At 44.8% G+C, this 19,087-nt stretch overlaps 1 long non-coding RNA gene across 2 annotated transcripts in view; it reads right to left on the bottom strand.

The window, feature by feature from the left end:
• LOC103226705 (uncharacterized) overlaps nucleotides 1-18,816 on the bottom strand; it is a 139,462-nt gene extending 120,646 nt beyond the window's left edge. For both annotated transcript variants that reach the window (XR_005242386.2, XR_005242387.2), the window contains exon 1: nucleotides 18,531-18,816. This is a non-coding gene — a long non-coding RNA (uncharacterized lncRNA). The remainder of the gene's footprint in view (nucleotides 1-18,530) is intronic.
• Nucleotides 18,817-19,087: the final 271 nt, after the last annotated feature.

Genomic DNA, 19,087 nt, shown 5'->3' with positions numbered 1-19,087 from the left:
AGTGGAAGATAATTTAGAGTGTTTAATCTTCCATATGGACAGAAACAGCTATCCCAACCCATGAGGAGTAGGTCACTGGAAGAGTGGTGGGTGAGGTAGGAGTCCTCTAACTGTGTCCACAAATGGCCAGTGGCAGCAGTTCTGGGCCACTATTCCCAGGGCCATTTTGTCCTCTGCAAGATACTGAGAGAGCCAGCTACTAAGGGCTCAGCCTTAGGAGGGTGTGACTATCCAAAACTACACAAGATGCTTAGAATTACCTTTTTCTAAAGAACTGCTGCCGTGGCAAAGCTTCTCCTTATGGATGTATTCTAACTAACAAATGAAACAACAAAGAGATTATTGTTTCAGAGTATCACCGTTTCGCAACGGCCAATGGGTTAGTCCACGCAGACATTGAGAATCGATGGCTGCTAACATCATGCACGTAAAAGAGAGATTATGAGATGAAAGAAGCCTCACCACCTAGCATCTTACCAAGGGCTCAAGCCTGAAGGTGAGCCAGCCTCTGGATCCAGCTGCCCATCTACAGGATCACAAAAGTCAGAGGAACATGAGAGATGACCACGTACACGCAGTCTAAGATCAAGATCATAAGTCAAGTGGCCCAGATTCTTAAGCCCATATATTTAAAGGGAAAGGAAAAGATGGAGGGGAACATGTAAATTAAAAATAACTTGAGGACACATGACAATAATCAAAAGGGGGAACAATATTAAACTACAGTGTCTAGGACTACACATTTGGATGACAAACTAGAAAGAAATGCAAATAAGTAATTGCTATAAAAGTCAGAATAGTGGTTACTTACGGGTGTGGGAGGCTGCTGTGTTTGGGTGTCTATGTTGTAATCATTCATTAAGCTATACTTGTCTTTTGTGTGGTTTTCTATAGCTGGTTTTATTTCACAGTATAAAGGGTTTTGTTAAACAGTCAGAAGGGGGCAACTATTCCTATCTGAAAATATTATCTCACTGCTCAGTCTTTATTGGTCCAACTCTATCTGAAGCATTCAATAGCTTTTTGAATTAGACTCTAAGGAACCCAAGGCAACCTGATAACACTCTTTCCAAACATATGGGCACAGATATACAGTACTTTATACACACACACGTACATACACACACCATTCTTCCCTCCTGCTGAGACCTTGTCCCCGTTGTCTTCTCCCCAGAATGTTCGCACCTCCTCATAGCCCGGCTGCATCGTCTGCTTTTCCACAACCTCCCTGATCTCCAGCTGAATGTGAGCCCATCACTATCTGGTACTCTTTCGTGGGATATAGCTGGATCTGTCTCATTTTATAATGACTTCCCCTCCTTCTGAGTTATATGATTATAAACTCCTGCAAGCAGAGAGTATATAACTTGTTTCATGTGTCCCTTTTAGTATGCGCACAATATTTTGCACAATATGGCCATTGAGAAGCATTTCTTAAGTACAAGAAATTTACGGTCTTTCTTGCCTGGTAATTAAGTTAAAAAGCAATTGATGTCTCTATCATTGCCTTTTTTTTTTTTTTTTTTTTTTTTTTTTGAGATAGTATCTCGCTGTGTCACCAGGCTGGAGTGCAGTGGCGCCATTTCGGCTCACTGCAACCTCCCTTCCTGGGTTCAAGCAATTCCCCTGCCTCTGCCTCCAGAGTAGCTGGGATTACAGGAGCGTGCCACCACACTCGGCTTTTTTTTTTTTTTTTAGTAGAGACGGGGTTTCACCATGTTGGCCAGGATGGTCTGGATCTACTGACCTCGTGATCCGCCTGCCTTGGCCTCCCAAGGTGCTGGGATTACAGGCGTGAGCCACTGCGCCCGACCCTATCATTGCTTTTTTAACAGTCATGTTGCTCATTCTATGTTAATGGAGCATTGATTTTACTTAGCATTCAGTTCTAAGTCACAAAGGTCTGTAATTTGCTTGTCAGCTTCTCTCTGTTACAGACCAAAAAGAAGTACCAGGAATTGGCCCCAGCTTTGAGGATAAGCACTAGTGGTGTTGGCAGCAACATTCCAGCAGAGGGCAGCAGAGGGCTGAGCGCTGGGCAACTGCCTGCCACAGGGCTCCCTGCTCCCGGGATGTATTTGAGAGCTGAGGCAAGGCGGGTGGGCGCACCCCAGGAAATCTCCTATTTCAAGGCAGAAAATGTCTAGAATCAGAGAACAAGCAAAGCTAGAATGTACCATTAGGCTCTTTGATCTGAAAGAGATCATAGTTCTGATGGGATCTGTACTTGTTCTAAGTTCAGCCTTTGCTGGGGGTGGGGGTCAGATGATTCCTTGTTTTTTTGTCTGGTTGGTTGGTTTTGAAACGGAGTCTCGCTCTGTCGCCCACGCTGGAGTGCAGTGACACGATCTCAGCTCACTGCAACCTCTGCCTCCCCGGTTCAAGCGATTCTCCTGCCTCAGCCTCCCGAGTAGCTGGGATTAAGGTGCCGGCCACCCCGCCCAGCTAATTTTTGTATTTTCAGTAGAGATGGGGTTTCACCATGTTGGCCAGTCTGGTCTTGAACTCCTGACCTCAAGTGATCCGCCCGCATTGACCTCCCAAAGTGCTGGGATTACAGGCGTGAGCCAGGGCGCCCGGCCTGGTTTTTGTTCTGTTTTAACATAACATCCTGAAGCAACCTTCCTCCTGACTCAACATCTGCCTCCTGGAAAGCCGCCTTCCTTCCTCTGAGGGGCAGCTTCTTCTCTGTTCTCTAAGACAGGAGTCAGTGCTTTGATGCAGCCTCCTGTTTTTCTTTTGTGGACTGCCCCTAATTGCAGCAGTCAGCAAGTTCTTTCCAGGGAAGGGCTGACTCACCTGCGTTTTGGAAGAAGCCATCCTTATTTTCAGGCACAGAGAACATCTATTAGCCCAAAATGTCTTCCAAATTTCAAGGAGTACATGTTTCAAAAGGAAATTTCATCACAGTTTTACTCCAAGCAGTTGGCTTCCAAGAAGCCTGTCTCTGGCCATTGGGGATGTTAAAATAACCTAAATTCGGCCTGAGGAAGCCTTTGCACCCAAGTCCTTACTTAACTAACTGCAGGCAGCCTGGCTTACTACTTAAACCAATTGAAAGCCCAAATTTAGGAGTATGCTTTTGTAAGAAATAGTTGAGTCTCCGCCATCACAGCAACTGAGCTTCCTTCAATCACAGGCCACCAACGATCAAATAAGGCAAACGCTGAGCCAGAACCAGTTAAACCCTATACATACCTCACTTCTGTTTTCCGTGCATCCATAACACCTGATCACATTGCCGACCGAGTTCTTAGAACCTGTTCTGAATCAGAGGGCTGCCTGATTTACACATCATGTTTTTTTTGGTTTTTGGAGGTGTTTTTTTTTTTTCTCACTTAAACTCTGCTAAACTTGTCTAAGGTTTTTCTTTTTAACAGGGTCTCTGGGACTCACTGCTCAAAGATCTTCCCTCTTGTTTATTGAAAGGTGACAGGTCCCCTCTAAAAACTGCAAAGTCCAGTATGTCTGTGACTTTAGCGACTGTCAAAAGAATGCAGGCAGACCCAACTAAGTGGGGACAGAGGGAAATATAGGGGATGACAAACAAGAACCGTCAGCTCTTGTGCCAGCTTCCTATGGACTGCCTGTGTTGGAACAATCATCCAGGCACTGACAGGTGCCAGCCTAGCTGCAGATCGGGCTAACCCCAACCCCACCAAACCCTGAGGCTGAACGTGGAGCAAGACCCTGGCTCAGCAACTACAGTCAAAGAACTGCCTTGTCCAGCAAACTCTTCCCATAGGACTCTGTAATACCTTTGGTTTCCCAACTTTTTACAAATTTACTTTGATCCTGAAATCTCTGCAGCACTTAAAGATTATGGACTTTTCTGTGAGAATCAGAGCTTTTGGACTATGTGACACTACTTGTTGCCTGCCCAAAGTCTATTCTTCCTCCTCCTTTAGTAACAGAACTTTGGACAATGTTTGTTTAAAAAGAAACAAAAACAAAAAACTGCATTCCAAGCCTCTCGCACAGATTAATGTCACTAAATACGCCGGCAAGCCTGGGGATGAGGCCTTTTGGAAGGTGCATCTGCCCCTGTTCCTGTCCAATCCCCACTGAAACAGGGACGCGGCCACAGCACAGATGGTCCAGCAGTCATTCCAGCAGTCATCTTGTGAGCTCAGTGCTGAGAGCCACCCACAGGAGTGGCAGGCATACACAGGAGGAATTGACACCAATAACATTTTGGAGCCACCATACCTGCCCTCAACTCCTCCTTCCTTCTGTTACTGGAGAAAGTAACTAAAACATTTATTCCCTAATTTTCTTAAGTCACTGACATCAACCCCACCACTATAAATGGCAGGAGGTTACCCTGCCCCATGCTCTGTGAGCATCCAGCTAACAGTCACAGAGAAAACTCAGATGGAAGAAAGACACCCTCTCACCTTTCCCTGATCCAGATAGGCAGCTTCTGTTTTTATTTCTCTCCCCACATTGAAATAGAAATAACATTAGAACCTTAGAGTGAGGGGGCCGGGGCTCGGGAGAGAACTTCACATCTTAGGAGCTGGGCAGTGACCAACCTGTGTAGGCAACAGAGTGAGGCCTGACCATCAATGCCGACTCTAGGAGGAACAGCCCAGCTGGCCTCCCTGCCCTATCCTCCACCCCCCACAAGTTACATCTGAAGTTGAGGGAGGTGCAGCCAAATGATGCTTCTTCTCTTTTAAATTATAAACATAAACTCATTTTACCAGAAAGTTATGCAGATACATAGTACAAATACAAAAAAAAAAAAGAGGAATATCAAAAGTGCTAATAATTCCACCCAAAGACAATTTCTTTTAAAGCTGCAGAAATAACCTGGCAGATCTTTTTGGATATACATATACACAAATACGTATTTATCATAAAATGGGATACTATAGATAGAATACTGCAATTGTAAGTGTGCAATTCCAACCCCTCAACAATACATTGCTATTTTAATGTAACTAGAGCTGCCTGCCCTTCTGTCTGGCTCCACTGAGATACCAGACCTAGGTCTGCCCTCCCACGCCACCACCAGTCCATCTCCATTTCTAAAAGGACTTGAAAGGTGGTGGCACTCTTCAGAGAATGGCTTTGAGACCAGAAGCTGAAGCTACTTCTCTGCACCAGTATCGACTGGCTTGGCTTGGGACAATGGTGGGCTGCGCGTGCCGATGATTCTGCCTGACACTGACCATCCACTGCAGTTCCGCCACCCCAGCCCCCAGCTTTCCCAGGATCACATCACCCTTCACCCTCTTCCAGTGCACTGAGGAGATGCCTCCCTTTTTAGTTTCTTTCCAGTCTTCTAAAGGGGTAAACTCATTGCTCTACTCCACTGGAGTCTTTCATTTTGGCTCTTCAGTAAACCGAATGTAAACTGTTTCTCCCCATGTTTGGCATCTGTAACAACTCTGCCTCCAGCGATGCGGCGCCATGGACCGGGAGAGGTGCGAAGGGTGGCCAGTGCCCTACCACAGCAGCAAGGCGGTCAAGCATGGACCGGGAGAGGCGCAAAGGGTGGCCAATGCCCTACCCACAGCAGCAAGGTGGTCAAGCACAGAACAGGGCCTGGCCTATGCCTCTGACTCCTGCCATCTGTAACTTCTATGACCTCGGAAATGTAAGGTTCAAAGAACTAAAGGAGTCGAGTATATTAGATAACTATTAGCCAGGGGCAGAAAAGAGAGCTTTTATCTGAGGCATGCAGGTCCTTTTAATTATCAGGCCCAGAGAGACACTAAAATGAGACTACAATCATGCCCTACTCCCCACTTTGAGCTACGTATTCATCTCTTGAGACTATTTGCTCTTTCCACATTTAGCTATAAATTAACCTAATAACGCCACACCTCACACTAGAATACACACCCTATAGCTTAACAATAGATAGCCAATCACTAATCAATATTTCTGTAAACCCATGAGAATTCCTGACAACTTTGTGTCAGCCCATTCCCCATGCTCCTTTTTTGCCTTTAAAAATTCACTTGTGGCCAGGTACAGTGGCTCACACCTGTAATCCCAAAACTTCGGGAGGCTGAAGTGGGAGGATTGCTTGAGCCCAGGAATTCAAGACCAGCCTAGACAACATGGCAAAATTTTATCTCTACAAAAAATAAGCCAGGCATGGTAGCACGTACCTGTAGTCTCAGCTACTCAGTAGGCTGGGGCAGGAGGATTACTTGAGCCCTGGATGTGGAGGCTGCAGTGAGCTGTGATCATCCCACTGCATGCCAGCCTAGGCAACACAGTGAGACCCTGTCTCACAAAAAAAAAAAAAAAGAAAAAGAAAAAATCCACTTGTAATCTCAGGGAAAGAAATTCCGCTTGTAACTGCTGCTAATTGGAATGCATATTCAAGGCAACTTGAATCTGTGCTTCTGGCTGCAATCCTCAAATTTGGCCCAAATAAACTCTACTTCTATCAGTTTTGCCTCAGGTCAACAGCCACAAACAACTGTTTTTCTGAGTGCTGAGGGGCAGGTGGTAATGTTAGGACCATCATCATGGCCTGTGCTGAGTCTCCAACAAGTAAAGCCTCTGCACCTCAGAAACACAAGAGGAATGGGTTTTGCCACCTCCTAGGTTAGTCTCAAAGCCCTTGGAGGAAAGATGAATTCTTTTCAACAAAAAAAATCATGGCTAAGATTTACCAAGCACTTATTCTGTGCCAGGCCCTTTTCGTATATAATCACATTTAATCCTCACAAATACCCATGAGGTGGATTCTATTTCTATCCCCGTTTTACTGATGAGGAAACTGAGGCCAAGGTGGTTAATCAATGTGCCCAAGGTCATAGGGTTAGTAACTGGTATATCCAGGAATTGAGCCCAAAAACCTGACTCTAGAGTTCGTTCTCTCTACAGCGTGCAGCCCCCAAAGGAGGGATCAAAATAGCCTCTAAGGCACCCATTTTCAAAAATCAGGATTTTCTTAAAAAGGTCACCAGCTATTTCAGATTCTGTATTTCCTGTACTTCCATCTGTCCCAATAAGTAGAACATAACAGCTATGGGCATTCCAAACACTGGACTTCCATGGTCTCAAATCAAACCTTTATTTAATAAGACACAAGTGAGAAGAGTCCCTGGAAAGGACCAACTGGAAAATGTAGTTAAGTTACTTCCGAGATCACAGCCCAGGAAAGAATAATAACCCCATAATCCTATCTCAAAAAAGCCTCATGAAGTTTGAGCCAAGTCTCCTGTGAAGAGGTCAAAATCCTAGCCACAGCACCATTAAAGTCATTCAGAGAGAGAACCTGCATAGGTGGGCATCAGGATTTATCATAAACCTATGGCAGCTAAGAAAGTATGCCTTGTTATAAAAATTTAGAAAAATAGACCAATGGATAGAGTGGAGATCTCCAAAACAGACCCACGCACACAGGTGCCCTCAGGTTACAAGGAAGGGAGCACTGCGGAGGGCTAGGGAAAGGACCTTGTTCTTAATGTGGTTACAGGAGGAAATGAAACCTGGCCTCCGCCTCACACCATGCACCAACAACACTTTCCCGAGGACCTTAGACCCAGTTATGGAAGGCGATCAGGGAGATAGCTATAATCATGTTTGTAACCCCAGATTAGGGAGGATTTATTTAACAGGTTACAGAAATATTGATAAATTGGACATTAAAATTTAAAACTTCTGCTCACCAAAGGATACACTTAGAAAAATAAAAAGGCAGACCAGGCATGGTGGCTCACACCTGTAATCCCAGCAGTTTGAGAGGCCAAGGCAGGTGGATCACCTGAGGCTAGGAGTTCGAGACCAGCCTGGCCAACGTGGCAAAACTCCATCTCTACTAAAAATACAAAAATGAGCCAGGTGTGGTGGTGAGCACCTGTAGTCCCAGCTACTCCAGAGGCTGAGGCAGAAGGATCGCTTCAGCCCAGGAGATGGAGGTTGTAATGAGCTGAGAGCATGCCACTGCACTCCAGCCTGGGTGTAAAATTAAAAAAAAAAAAAAAAAAAAAGTAAAAAGGCAAACCACAGAGTGGGACAAGCCATTTTCAACACATGTGTAAGATAAAGAACTGCAAATCAACAGGAAAAAGACACGTAGCGAACAGAACAATAGGCAAAGACTTGAGCAGTCACCTCATGAGAGGAGAATTCCAAATGGCCAATAAATGCACGAAAAGGTACTTGATCTCATTACAAATCCAACAGATGGGGCCGGGCACAGTGGCTCATGCCTGTAATTCCAGCGCTTTGGGAGGCCAAGGCAGGCAGATCACTTGAGGTCAGGCGTTCAAGACCAACCTGGCCAACACACTGAAACCCCATCTCTACTAAAAGTACAAAAATTAGCTGAATGTGGTGGCAGCCACCTGTAATCCCAGCTGCTCAGGAGGCTGAGACAGGAGAATCACTTGAACCCAGGAGGCGGAAATTGCAGTGAGCTGAGATCTCACCATTGCACTCCAGCCTAGGCAATGAGAGCAAAACTCCATCTCAAAAAAAAATTCCGACAGATGCGCATTAAAGCCACACTGAGATTTATCTAATGGAGCCTTTAGACCCAACTCCCAGCTTATAGAGAAGAACGAGTGGGACACCATGAGAAAACATCAGACAAATGCAGAACGTGGGACTTCTCAGGACAGCTGGCCTGGGCTTTTTAAAAAGCTCATGTCATGAAAAACAAAACAACAACAACAACAACAACAACAAAGAGATTAAAAATTAAAAGAGACTTAATACACAATGACAAATGCAATGCATAAACTTGGGGTGGATCCTGATTTCAAAAAATTAGCTATAAATGTATTTTCAGGTCAAATTGGGGAAATTTGAACATGGACAAAATATTGTATATGAAGAAATTGCTTATTTTGATTATTGCCATAAAATGGTAGAACATCCCTTCTTTTAGAGGAGTTACGAAGAAATATTTTAAAATCAGTGACACACACACAAAATAAACAAATATAAGTAGATAACTAGATCAATTGACAAATAAATGATAGAGTAAATATGCCAGATGTTAATAATTTTTGATGTAGCCAGAGGCATGTGTTGTATTATTCTGTGTTTGAAATTTTTGGCCAGGTGCAGTGGTTCACACCTGCAATCCCAGCACTTTGAGAGACCAAGGCAAGTGGTCATTTGAGTCCAGGAGTTCAAGACCAGCCCGGGTAACATGGCGAAACCCCGTCTCCACAAAAAAATTAGCTGGGGCCAAGCACAGTGGCTCACGCCTGTAATCCCAACACTTTGGGAGGCTGAGGCAGGCAGATTCTAAGGTCAGGAGTTTGAGACCAGCCTGACCAACATGGTGAAACCCCGTCTGTACTAAAAATACAAAATTAGCTGGGCATGGTGGCGCATGCCTGTAATCCCAGCTACTCAGGAGGCTGAGTCAGGAGAATCACTTGAACCCAGGAGGCAGAGATTGCAGTGAGCCAAGATCACACCACTGCACTCCAGCCTGGGCGACAGTGCAAGACTCTGTCTCAAAAAAAAAAAAAAAAACATACACAATTAGTTGGGCATGGTGGCATGTGCCTTTAGTCTTAGCTATTCAGGAGGTTTAGGGTGGAGGATCGCTTGAGCCCAGTTAAGCTGGTATTGTGCCACTGTGCTCCAGCCTGGGCAACAGAGTGAAACCCTATCTCAAAAAAAAAAAAAGAAATTTTTAATAAAAAATTAGGCTAATGCAATAATGAAAATTAGGTTAGAAAATCTCTGTCTCACACACACACAGATATAGCCATGCACACCACCCAGAGTAGCTAACCTTACAGAACAGCATTCTCCAGTGTTGACAAAGATGTGGGGCACGAAGACCCCTCATGTATAGTTGCTGTGAGTATAAATCCACAGAATCACTTTGGCATCACCTAGCAAAGCCAACGGAGCACGCCCCACGACCCAGCAATTTTACTGCAGAGTGGACACCCTACTGAAATACACACAGGGAGGCAGGGACAAGAATGCTCAGAGCAGATCTATTCATGAAATCCCCAAATTGGTAACAAGTAAATATGTGCAATGATATGAATTTGTGAAAACCTATTGACATGATAAAATGCTACATTGACAATAAGTGAATAAACTACAGCTATGTGCAACAAGAATGAATCTCATGCACATCGTGCTGGTGAATGAAGTCAGATATGGAGAACACATCCTGTATGGACATATTTTTATAAATTTCAAAAGTAGGTATAATCAAATAATAGTGGCCATGGACATATATGTATGTAGTAAAATTTTAAAGAAAAACAAAGACGTGAATGACCATAAAAGTAGAGGCAGTGGGGGACCAGGCACAGTGGCTCACACCTGTAATCCCAGCACTTTGGGAGGCTGAGGCTGGTGGATCACCTGAGGTCAGGAGTTCAAGACAAGCCTGACCAACATGTTGAAACTCCATCTCTACTAAAAATACAAAAAATTAGCCGGGCATGGTGGCAGGTGCCCGTAATCTCGGCTACTCAGGAGGCTGAGGCAGGAGAATCACTTGAACCTGGGAGGCGGAGGTTGCAGTGAGCTGAGATCACACCATTGCACTCCAGCCTGGGTGACAAGCGCAAAACTCCGTCTCAAAAAAAAAAAAAAAATAGAGGCCGTGGTTACCACGAAACAGGGGGGACTGAAATTGAGAAGGGATAGGCAGGAGGGTTCCAGGGGTCTCGCAAAGTTCTGTTTCTTGAACTAATAAGGGGTTTACTTTATTTTAACAAACAGTAACTGTTCATTGTGTTTAACATACTTTTTTCTTTTGAGACAGGGTCTCACTCTGTCACCCAGGCTGGATTGCAGGGGCACAGTCTCAGCTCACTGCAACCTCAACCTCCCCAGGCTCAGGTGATCCTCCCATCTCAGCCTCCTGAGTAGCTGGGACTACAGGTGCATGCCATCACACCTGGCTAATGTTTTGATGTTTTGCTGAGTGGGGTCTCACTACGTGAACTCCTGAGTTCAAATGATCCTCCTGCCTCCGCCTCCCAAAGTTCTGGGATTACAGGTATCAGCCACTACAACCAGCTAGTACACTTTTCTAAATGTGTTTTATAGCTCACATAAAGAAGATTAAAATAAATGTCCAAAACTGCCTGCAGAAAAAAATCTGGCCCCAAAACCCTCAGTGTTATCAGTCAGGCCTCCTTTCCACCATGTTTGTCTCGGGGAAGGAAGATGGCTTTTGAAATGGACAGCAGGTTTCCTGGCTCTTCCAGAGAAAGCCTTTCTGGATTCAACCAGTCTCACTGAGGAGGGACTGGTTGGTGGTCACTAGACTTTGAGCTTTGGTGGCCATGAGAAACAAGCAAATTATTTATTTCTTTTTACGAATTTGCCCATGCTGCTGGAGAGGAAATTCTCACTCCCTCAGCCTGCAAGCCCCGTGAGGAAAGGTGGAAATCTCCCATATATTTTATGCCCAGGCCTAGAGATTAAGGGGGCCTCAGAGCACAGTGGTCTTGCCTTGACACTGGACCTTTTAAGAGGAAGTGACTGACTCTGGGGCACAGGATGACAGAATGACAGATCTAGACCTCAAACCCAGGCTTAGGTCAGGCACGATGGCCCATGCCTGTAGTCCCAGCTACTCAGGAGGCTGAGGTGGGAGGATTGCTTAAGACCACGAGGTCAAGGCTGCACTAAACTATCATCACACCACTGCACTTCAACCGGGGGAACAGAAGACCCTGCTCCAAAATTTAAAAAAAAAAAAAAAGGAAAGAAAAGAAAAGAAAAAAAAACCCCAAGCCTGCTGTGTAATTTTGTGCATCTGTAAGGAAAGCTGATCTCCTATTTCTTGTCCACTCTGAGCTTTTCCTTAATATTTTCAGTCATCAGTAAGGAATTTGATCCAGCTGTGTTCAAATCAAAAACAAGGTGGGGTTTTCCTTTCCTCTCATGGAATGATAAATTTTGAAGTAGGTGAGCACTGGTGTTGGTTCAGTGACTGAAGCGGGAAGGGCCATGACTTCTGCAATTTTCATGGCCCCGAAGAGCCAGCTTTAGGGCATGTAATACGTTTGCACCAAGGACAAAAAGGATAAAGTACAAATGAAGCACATGTCTGTCCCTGTTTCAGATGCACAATTCACTAAAGGACACGCTTCCAGTAAAATCAGGGCTTATAGTGGCCAGGTGTGGTGGCTCACGCCTGTAATCCCAGCACTTTGGGAGGCCAAGGTGGGCAGATCACCTGAGGCCAGGAGTTCTAGACCAGCCTGACCAACATGGCAAAACCCTGTCTCTACCAAAAATACAAAAAATTTGCCAGGCATAATGGCGTACACTTGTAGTCCCAGCTACTCGGGAGGCTGAGGGAGGAGAATCACTTGAACCCAGGAGGTGGAGGTTGCACTCCAGCCTAGGTGGCAGAGATTGTCTCAAAATCAGGGCTTATAGGGTAGATGGCTGTTGAGTAAGGAACCAGCAGTCTCTGCCATTCTCACCAGCGAGAATCAGGACATCTCAGAGGATCTGCCGAAGTTTGTCATGTGGGACTGAAATCTAAATAATATAAAGCCTAGGACCTGAGTTCTGAAATAAAAATGAATACCGCTCAAGCCCAAACTAATTGCTAGGAATTAAATATTTAGATTTTCATCTAGCAGCAGTTCCTAAAAGAAGGGTACATGGATATGCAAAAACACATGTGTCTACCATGCTTGCATTAGCTCGAGCTGGGGCTAGTCCTAACCAATGTACTCACATGTGCACACAAACATTTCAGCATGCATTTGCCCCACCCCCTTGGGGAGGTGCGGTAGCTGTGCAACTCTGCAGTGGGGGAGGCCATGTGGCTGCTCTGTTACTTGTGCTGAGTAGCAGGCACATCCCCTGGAGGTAGGTAGCAGAGAGGACACAGCTGACCCACGCCGTGTAAGGCATGGACTTCAGGTGACCGGGACCAGTTTTATCCACACTCACTTCTCTGCATCCTTGTGACCAGTGAATGAGCTTTCTAAGAAAGCTAGCTGGGATTAGGTGCTAATCCCCAGAAGGCAGGGCCACGCTGAGCCTCATTAGCACAACGAGCTATGCTGCAAACTCCAGCCTAACTCCAGAGCAGAGGCAGCAGACAAGTCTTACCTTCCATTACCAACACACGGGGATCAATACTGCCCGCCCGGAGCAGGGGTCAGCAACCTTTTTCCATAAAGGGTCAGGGAGTAAGTATTTGAGGTTTTGTGGACCATCTGCTCTCCGTGGCAATTACTCAGCTCTGCCTTTTTAGTGTGAAAAAACGTATGGATGATACATAACCAAGTGAGTGTGGCTGTGTCTCAAAAACAGGGGGCTGGCCAGATATGGCCAATGGGCTGTAATTTGCCAACCCTTGGCCTAGAAACCACGTGTCCACTTGTTGTAATGGAGGGTGAGGATGTCTCCAGGCCCACGGTGTTGTAGTCAATTAGCCCTGCCTGCACAGGTGTTGTAAGGGGAGTACCAGGCTCTAGATCAGTGGTCTACAAAGTGGGCTATGCCTACCCCAGGATGTGTACCATGTGATCCCACAGCATACAAGAAAAAGCATTAAATTTCTGTTCATTTTAAAATCTGATTTTAGACTATTGATCTTGTCTACCCTATCATGGGTCTGTAGAGTTGGCAGTGAGTCATGCCTTGTATCTAACGTGCTAATGAGAAGTCAAGCTTATAAACCTCTGAAGAGGATCTCACAGCAGTTGTATCCTGGAATAGCAATATACCCATTGCCACTCCCTGCTTGTCAGGTCTGAGATATGCAGGTTTCTCAGGAATTCTCCTAAAAGGAGAGCAGTGGTCCCCGATTCCTCGAAGGCAGCTTCCTCAGGAACTATGGTGGACTTGCCACACTAAAGGAGTTTTGGATTCAAGGTTCTGTCTTGAATCTGATTAGTGGTTCAGCCATTGGTCAGAACACAAATAAAGGGAACTCCACCCATCCCGCAGCACAAACCATTCATAAGAGCATTAAATAAGTTGTGCTTTCCTGATTTCTGGTGGTCTCTCTCTCCCTCAGTAGTTGAGGCCTGCCATATAAAGTAGACAGATTGTACACTGCACGAGAGTGCTGCATCTAACGAGGCATCCTTCACATTGTAGACATGGTAGACTTATATGCCCTGTGATAACTTCCTGGTACATAGCAACGTGTCATTCTAACAAACTCAGTACATTATGACCATCTCTGACCAATAGATGTAAAGCACTTTGAGGGAAGCGTGTCTCTTTAATTCCAGAAGAACTATATGGATTCGTAGCAGCCACAACTAATAGGTGAAGGATAGAAAATAAGAAAAATGCACAAAGTCCAACAGATTCAAACTCTTCCAGGGCAGGGATGTCTTGTGAATGCCTTTTACAGTGTTGAGGGACCTCTTCAGAGTGAGGCAGTGTTCGAGTGCTCAATCATTAGTACAGACCCCCAAGAGCAAGGACTTGGAGGTAACCATCACCCTTCAAACAGTCACCTCTACTGAGGACTGGAGGTGAAGAGAGAAAAGACAAAAAAATATTTTTCCCCATCCCAGCTGTTCTCCCTCTTGTATAGAGGAGCTGGAAGAAGTCAAGAAAAACAGCACAGATGTGTTTTGATGTTGACTCACATGGAAGCAAGTAACAAAAGAAGAAAAATAAAACCATACTTCAAGAAGAGCCAGTTGTTTTGTAGCTTCCCACTATTTATTCTCCTTCTACTGGTAACAGCTCTCCACTTTCCCTTTAGGAAATCAATTCTGCCCCATGGTTCCAGATCTCTAGAACTGACAAAATACCCTGCCTTCTACGAGCCAAAGGGGTGGGCACACGACTCAAGCTAGTTGCACTGTCTCTCTCCTTCTCTGTGATGGTTAATTTTGTGTGTAAACTTGACTGGGCCACAGGGTGCCCACATATTTGGTCAAACATTCTGAGTGTTTCTGCAAGGGTGGGTGTTTTTGAAAGAGATTAACATTTTAATCAGTCAAGAAGATTGCCCTCCATAGTGAGTGGTCCTATCCAACTACTTGAAGCGTAAATAGAATTAAAAGACCAAACTTTCCTCTAAGTAAGGAGAATTCTCTAGCAGACTGCCTTCATATGCAACATCAATTCTTCCTGTCTGATGGCCTTCAAATAGGAACATGGGTTCTGCTTGGGTCTCCAACCTGCCAGACTGGACTTACCAGTCTCTGCAATCACATGAGTCAATTCCTTCTTTTATACACACGGGGAGAGGGGGAGAGATGGTTCTGTTTCTCTGGAGAACCCTGATTAATATACACTCACTCTGTCTGGATTTTGAAGCATGAGTGTAGACACTTACAAATATAAGAATGTTTGGAAAGCAGTTATTACAGCAGTGGTGTCCTGATGAGACTGTCAGGGACCTAGTTCCTGCTACCTTAGCCCCTCCAGAGATGCTTTCATTCTTATCCTTTTCCAAAACTGGTTCTCAATCTTCCTAACAATGCTTTGATCCACCCTATAACTTCTTTTAGTCCATGAATATTTACTGAGCGCTATGATCTGAATCTTGGTGTCCCTCTAAAATTTATAGAACTTAATCCCTAATGTAATTGTATTAAGAGGTGGGACCTTTAGGAGGCCTCTCGAATGGGATTAGTGCCCTATAGAAAAGGTGTAAGGGAACCTGCAGGCCCCTTCTGCCATGTGAGGACACACAGAAGGCACTAACTATGAGGAACGGGCTCTCATCAGATACCGAATCTGCTGGCAACTTGATCTTGAACAGCCCAGACTCCAGAACTGTGAGCAATAAATCTGTGTTGTTTATAAATTACCCAGTTTAAGGAATTTTGTAAAAAGTCTGAGCAGACTAAGACAATGAGTACCTACTATATTCAGGATACTGTTCTATTGAGGAAATACCAGTGAACAAGCTAGCCCTTGTTCTCATGGAACTTATTTTCTAAAAAGTCCTTTTCTGCTAAAGTAGATTAACTCTTCTTGAGAGTTTATTTCTGTTGCTTGCCACCAAAGAATCCCAGCAAGTACTAACAATCTCCCTGCAGAGACTTCCAGCTCCGCCCATTCCCTGGGTCATCTTAGATAAACCAGATGTCAATCTTCAGGAGTCAGAAGATCCCTGGATCGATGCAATTCTTGAGAGCTACTTCTTTATGATCACCCCATGAAAAAAAAAAAAACCCTGAGAACCCACCAGTGCATTTGTCTAATGTCCTAACTTTTGGATATAAATGACTCCACAGGAACATCTACATCAGAGGGGTTTCTCAACAGATGCCCTCCATCGAAACCATCTTTTCTCCTCTCCTGCTTAGAACCTGGGAAGATCCCTTACAATGAATATTACCTTGTTTATGCCTCATTATGACTTGTTTCAGGTTTAATCTTCTTCATCAGAGCCTTTTTAACGTCCTCCCCCAAGACCCAAAGGATTTATTCTGGGATTAGACAGGAGACAAGATCAGAGAAGCTGATCCAAACAGCCAGAGATGGCTTTCTCATCAGGTAGCACCAGGCAGTTATTTAACACAACTGAAACTCTATCTGGAAGCAAGTAAGCATGCTGTTTGGTTCACTGTGGGGGTGTCAGTGACTACGGCTGGGAATTGTCACAGTTTAGTTTAGCACTCCTGGCAAACTTTGGAGCCAGCTTGCATAATGCAGTGTCTAAAGAACATGATTCCAGTTGAACAGAGCATGTTTGCGGTTAAAAATAGAACTCTGTCGCATAACAACTCATATATAAACCATGAGGCTGGGGGAGGAACAAAATTAAATAATAGTCACTGAGGGTTCTTGAACACCTGTCTCAGTCCCTCAGAGCATAAGTTATCTGGGAATTGCCAGCACACTGAAGCCAACCCTGCCCTGATATCAAACGGCAAAAATAAACAACCAAACTGACCCAGTTAAATCAGGAAACATGACCGCACCTTTAAGCAGGCTACCTTTCAGGTGGCCTCTCCAGCCCAGGCCTCCTTGGGGATTTAACTCTGAATTCTGAAAGAATTAACTGCTGTAGATCCCATGACAGCCACGCTGGATTCACAGCGGGATTGAAAGCTGAGACTGTGTTAGGTCTGAATGCCACCCTCACGTTGGCATTTTCACTGCACGCACATGGGTTATACTTTGTACAGAATGCGTGAAACGTGGGCCCTGGCTCCTTCTAAACAGTTGTGGGAGTCTCATGACCCACTCCTCAGACTTGCAAAGAGCTAAGAATTAGAAATCAAATATTTGGGTTTCCCTGCCAGGAAACGCTTTACAACAGTGTGTAGGTCTAACTGGAGGGGTTGTCCAATGACGGAGTGGAAATTTCATGGCTGAGTACATATAAAGCTGTCAGAACAATTAATACTATAATATGCCACCAGAAAAAAAAAAAAAAAAAAAAAAAAAAAAAAAGGGTATGGGGATGAAAAAGAAAATGAGGCTACCTCCTTCCCCAACCCTGCCACTGACCCAGGCAAATTGCTCCTCCCCTCAGGGTCCCACTTTCCCTCTTTAAAAATCTATCTATAATGCCTGCTCTCTTCCAAACTCACCGAAATGCTGGAAAGTTTCACTGGACACCTGTGTCACTTATTTGTTTCTGGTTCTGAAACTCTCGAGCAGTAATATGCTCTGTGCTTCACAGTCACCTGAAGAGTTTTTAAAAACTTCCCTACCTCAGCCGCACTCCCGGAGGTTTCTGGGTGGGTTCTAGGCACGGGTGGATTTAAAAGCCCCCTCAGGTGATTCTAATGTGCCTCCAGGCCTGCGAACCAGGAGCCAGGACTGGGAGAAGCACCGCCCCACTGCTTCCCCAGGGAGCAATGGAAGATGAAAGAGATGCAGATTCTCCCACCTGCTCCAATTCTTCCAGGGATTTCCTTTTATGGGACTGAACAAATCATCTCATTCCCAGACCTTTTCTCACCAACATCCCCCCTCACCTCTGCCAGGTTCAATCAGCAAGGAAACTAGCTAAATATCTCTTAACAGTGGTGAGGAACTGTTTGTTGCTTTTTAAAATTACTTTTAATTTTTCTTTTAAGTTCCGGGGTACACACGCAAGATGTGCAGGTTTGTTACATAGGTAAATGTGTGCCATGGTAGTTTGCTGCACAGATCAACCCATCACCTAGGTATTAAGCCCAGCATGCATTAGCTATTCTTCCTGATGCTCTCCTTCCCCCCTCATCCCCCTCACAGGCCCCAGTGTGTGTTGTTCCCCTCCCTGTGTCCATGTGTTCTCGTTGTTCAACTCCCATTTATAAGTGAGAACATGCAGTGTTTGGTTTTCTGTTCTTGTGTTAGTTTGTTGAGGATAACAGCTTCCAGCTCCATCCATGTCCCTGCAAAGGACATGATCTCATTCCTTTTTATGGCTGCATGGTATTGCATGGTGTGTATGTGCCACATTTTCTTTATCCAGTCTATCATTGATGGGCATTTGGGTTGATTCCATGTCTTTGCTATTGTGGATAGTGCTGCAATGAACATGCACATGCATATATGTTTATAATAGAATGATTTCTGTTCCTTTGAGTATATGCCCAGTAATGGGATTGCTGGGTTAAGTAACATTCAAGTATATTATGGCCTTTCTGTCAAAGAAGTTCTATCTTTTAGGATTTACTTACTGCAGAAGCATTTGTAGCCAACGAGAGTCTCAGTCTGTGTTCACACTCTCAGTCTGTGTTCCCTGTCTGGAGCAGGCTGCTGCCTTCATAGGGTGTTTCCAGGGGCTTCCCGTACCCAGCTGGTGACCCTGAGCCCTCCACGTGCCTTATGATAGGTCATTGTTGGTAAGGAATGCCTTCGTGTTAAGCGCTGCCATCCTGCAATGAAATGCAAATGATTCAGGCCAGAGGATCCGTATGAAGTCCCCAATGCCTGGATGTGGGTTAATCCAGCCAGCTTTTTTCCAGTCCCCCAGTAGGCTCCATGTCCCTTCTGACTAATGCATCTGTTATTGTAGTGACTAAAAATATATTTTCCTCACCCATCCTAGACTCATTGTTGAGGCCCCTCTAATAAAAGATAGATGAACAAAAGAAAAAAATATAAATTTATTTAAATGTAAGTTTTGTGGGTACGGGAGCCTTCATAAGGAAATGAAGACCCGAAGAAACAGTGAAACCTGTTTTTTCTGGTAGGTTTGATGAAGAGTGGATGGTCATGGAGACATATGCAAGGG

The sequence above is a fragment of the Chlorocebus sabaeus genome, chromosome 21 (assembly GCF_047675955.1).
Source record: "Chlorocebus sabaeus isolate Y175 chromosome 21, mChlSab1.0.hap1, whole genome shotgun sequence".
NCBI lineage: Eukaryota > Metazoa > Chordata > Mammalia > Primates > Cercopithecidae > Chlorocebus > Chlorocebus sabaeus.
Note: the sequence above shows the minus strand (reverse complement) of the source record. Positions and strands in the feature narration are given on the sequence as shown.